Source organism: Diuraphis noxia, unplaced genomic scaffold (assembly GCF_037042655.1).
Source record: "Diuraphis noxia isolate RWA-SAM2 unplaced genomic scaffold, SU_Dnox_SAM2 contig0003, whole genome shotgun sequence".
In the NCBI taxonomy this organism is placed as follows: domain Eukaryota; kingdom Metazoa; phylum Arthropoda; class Insecta; order Hemiptera; family Aphididae; genus Diuraphis; species Diuraphis noxia.
In genome coordinates, this window is record NW_028301713.1 from 7,643,008 (window position 1) to 7,647,637 (window position 4,630).

At 28.4% G+C, this 4,630-nt stretch overlaps 1 long non-coding RNA gene across 1 annotated transcript; it reads left to right on the plus strand.

Annotated features, from left to right (window-relative positions):
• The first annotated feature begins 554 nt into the window (after positions 1 to 554).
• On the plus strand, positions 555 to 2,777 carry LOC149056649 (uncharacterized). The gene is made up of 4 exons (XR_016190980.1): positions 555 to 1,220; positions 1,757 to 2,023; positions 2,095 to 2,222; positions 2,663 to 2,777. It is a non-coding gene; the product is annotated as an uncharacterized LOC149056649 (long non-coding RNA).
• The last annotated feature ends 1,853 nt before the right edge of the window (positions 2,778 to 4,630 follow it).

The window sequence follows — 4,630 nt, forward strand, 5'->3', positions numbered from 1 at the left end:
AAAGGCTATTTATTATATTTTAATTTTGGAGCAAGTTATGAGTATTTTAAAATTGTAAATTGTTTGTATACCTTAAAATACTCATAACTCGCTTTAAAATAAAAATATAATAAACAGCCTTTGAGATATCGTTGATAATATTTTTACCTTTATTTTTTATAATCTCACTCTAATTTAGAAATTATTAGGAATATAATCATTAATGCGAACATAAAATCTGGTATGTCAGTGAGATGCGTTGACATCCTCTTAATTACTATAATAATTCTCAAGAATTTTCAAATATGGTCTTTATTATGTATATTTAAAAATATAAAAAATCAGGTTTTATATTACTGTTCATTATTGACAAAATACGTATACGAAATTCAAATTGACTTTTTATATTAATGATTTATTTAAGGTGTATTTTCTACCTATAATTTACATATTTACAAGCTTAAATACAATAAACCCTGGCCTATCGGTATATTGCGTTATTTAAAAAAAAAAAAACACATTATTTTGTGCTATTTTTGTTTTCATTATATACCTATTGTCTATATATTTTGTTTTTAATTTTTCGTTATTTTAGCCTAGAGCCAAGTAACTGTATTTATTATGCATAATATATTATACTGCGTATACCTGTATAAGTATATATTATTATTATAGTGTGGGTCTTCCGTGCTGTTTATAGGTATTATATCTATATTGTAGTGGCGTGGCAAAGAGAGGCGGTGTTGCCTATACAATAGTTTATAAAGGGGTGATTATATGGTCGTGTTTTGTTGTAGCTCATACCTATGTATTTTATTTAAAAGTTAGATTTTATAAAGAAATTTGATTTAAATATTACATAACGGATTGATCCCATACAGGACCAGAGGGGTGGCACCGTTTGGCAAGTTGTTGGTCAATGCCGTGGATGTTTACAGGTCCGTTGTTTAAATATTTAAAATCTAAAATTTATCACGTGTACTATTAGGTATAATATGGGTAGATATAGAGTTAAATTAAATGACCAGTGTGACATCCTCTTAATATGTTACTTTTGCGTACGCATGAATTATAATTTTATGTATACCTATTGGTAGAATACCGAATACCAGTGAGTGGCATTTATAATAATATAATATATATGTATATGTTTATGTGCACCCGTTGACCGTGACGTCACGAGACTCGAGACAGCGTCAAAAGCAGCAGCACCAGTGGTAGCAGCTCCCCGCGGCCGGGAGGTAGGTAATCATCGCGCGTATATACGACACAGGCGGCACGCGAGCAGCTGACGGTCGGCCGCGCGAGACCCTACAATATAATATGTACATAACGTCGTGACGGAATCGAGACAACAATAATGTACGCGCGCGTTCTATTACCCCCTCACTATGTATATAATAATAATATAAAATACGACAATGGGTCCAGCGAATGGGGTGAGTTCGTTCACCTGGGTCACCGCCGACACCCTATTTATATGTGTCTATAAAATAAAATAATATTATATATTATATAACTGAGTGAAGTTTGTATCTCGTCGTGGGTCGCAATACGTGTTCTATAACGATAATAATAATAACCTGAAAATTTCGTACCCTGAGAATATGTATAATATATAATATAATATTGGCGCGAGATTTGTTGTCTGCGGTCTACCCCTTTTACTCGGGAGCGACAGACTGCTGCTGCTCCTGCCGTCCTACCAGACACCGCGGCGCATTCGCATACCTATTACCTATACATAATGATATTATATTTTGTACAATAACCTTAGGTCTGCGCGCTGAACCGCTGATTATGGTTGAACGCTATACAAAGGAACCATGACGAAAACTATAATATGATCACGAATCACGATAAAGTGTCATAAAGTGTCTACAAAACGATACACCTACAGTATTGCGACCACTGCGACTACACTGACTATATCGACGCATACGGGTTAAACTCGAAAACTTTATGTTATACAATGTATATCGTATTACAATATAGTTGTGTTAAATTAGTGTGCTAAACGTGGTTGTATTTGCACCGTATAAATGTAGGTATATAGGTATATTGCATTATATTAATCATTATTCATTACAATTGCACACTATTCTGCCCCATCAGGTCATCCTGCAGGGTTATGCGGAACAAGATAAAGACGTAATCGTGGTCCCATATTGTCAAATATTATTACAGACAGTATGTATATTATATACATTGCAGGACTCCGTGACCCGCGTAGCTTACTCAAAGTAAGTCGTAATAATATGCAGTTTACGCGGACAACATTCAATTTTCGTTCGTAAATTCCGTTTGTGTCCGTCCTAGTGAAAGGACATGACAGTAGCCAGTAATACGATAGTTTTTCAGGACACGTCATTTTCGGCATAACCCTTTAATAGTATCTAAATATATTTATGTATTTATGCACATTTTAGGATGATGGGTGGACCACATTATATTATTATTATAATGTATACGCAAAACATAATATTATTATTATAATAGTATGCCGTGACTATAGAAGTGGTTATGCCGAATAACAATATAAAATATTATAATAATCAAACAATGTGATATTTTGACAATCTATATTGCCACGTTTGTGGTAGTGGTAGGAATGGTAGGATAGTTATGAGTTATGACGGATAAATATTTCCAAGAAAATTTGAGGAAACGTTTTTATTTACAGTGATTGAAAAAAATTGAGGAAAATCAGACATTGTAAGAAAAAAGTTCAAAGGAGAAATTTCGTAAAATATATTAATTTTATGATATAACACATGAATTATAATTATTTATGTTACCTGTGTATTTTTTTATAGTATTTTATTTTTCATTCTATATGTAATATGTATATTGTATTCACTATTATTTTGATCTATAGTTACTTCAATAATTGTTATTAAGTTCAATTACATTTCTATCCTTAAACTTAATATTATAAAAATATAATAAATATAAATACCTATTTGAAGCTGTATTTATTTAACTGTGCCATAAACCTTTTTTTACTAAGAGGTAATTATATTACATATGTATACTTTAAAATTAAAAAAGTAAGTACAACATTATTTTTAATATACATATCAATTATCAATTATGATTATGTATTAATAAATTATATTTTAAGCTAATAATTTAAATCGCACAAAATTATACAGTATTAGTGATAATTGAAATTACTCGACAAAATGATCGAAGCCAGTTTATGCTTAGTTCATTGAACTCAATTTGTCGACCGAAAAACCCAGTTTTTAATGGTCTTCAAAAAATTCCTAATTTTCAAAAAATAATATGTACTACGTAATTCATAGAATAGCAATATAACTTTAACGTGATCGACTTATTATGGTATTAATATAATTTGAAATTATTAAAATTATACTGTCAACATTTTTGAACATTTTCTTATCGTATGCATGGTATCACATATTAGTTATTACCATGAACGGTTATCAAAATTTCAACATTTAATGTTGAATAAATTTATGTAAAATATATTTATTTATTTTTATCGAATATTATATATATATATATTAAATTATATTTCATATTGAGAGAAAAATAAATTACTCTAATTGAGTATATTGATGTAATAAAATACCATATTCACTTGTACACTTGTAGACAAACCGCTTATAATTTTTATATTTTTATTAAGGAAAGTTATTTATGTATTGAATAAAAAGTGGTATATTTTTAACTAGAGTAATAAAAAAAAACAACTCTAATTGAGTTTATTGATGACTATAATATAATATATTAGCTATTATATATTATACTTATGATATCTTAAATTAACTTAAACAGATAATGTCATTCATATTTTTTTAAATTTAAATAAAAAGGAGTGTGAATTCTAACTCTCGGCGATCTTGGTATTTTTGAATTTGGTGTCGGTATATAAGAAAATCAGTATCAGAAATCGTAAGAATTTAAATTTTAATAACTTCAACGAAGAGAAGAATAGTTTGCCTTTCTGGAAAAACCAATGATAGTGTAAAATAACATACCTAAGCAACGCGTGTCTCCATATAGTTACAAATACGTACTCAATTAATAATTTAATAATTTCATTATTCGTGTTGGTGCAGATGGTTAGGTAATAGGTTAACCTAACCTACGTATAAATTTCTAATAACAGTATAAGTAAGTAATAAATATTTGTGTAATTTATTTTTGACTCAAAATATAAACAATAATATACAGAGCATATTTTAATCACAATAATAAACGTTTGAATATAATATGTATAGAACTGAGGGGATCCTTCTAACTGTACCTAGGCTTCCATAGTTCTTGCCGGGTTATTATTATTATTATTATTATTAGAAACACTTATTTAATTTATAATACAACACTTTAAAAATAATAATTATAGTACTTAATATTTTATAATTAATTGTTTTTCAATAACCATATTTTTAATTCAAAATTCCATATAAAAGAACTATATGTTATTAAATCTAAAATAATATTATAGTTGTTAGAATATTAGATACTGCACTATATTATATTGTATTATTTATAATTCTGGATCATAAACGTAAAGTAAATTTCTGGCAAAAAATGGCAATAAATCAAATGAAAATATCCGCATAATATAGAGAATGATAATAATATTATACTTATCAACTGTTAAGGGCATTCATCATGT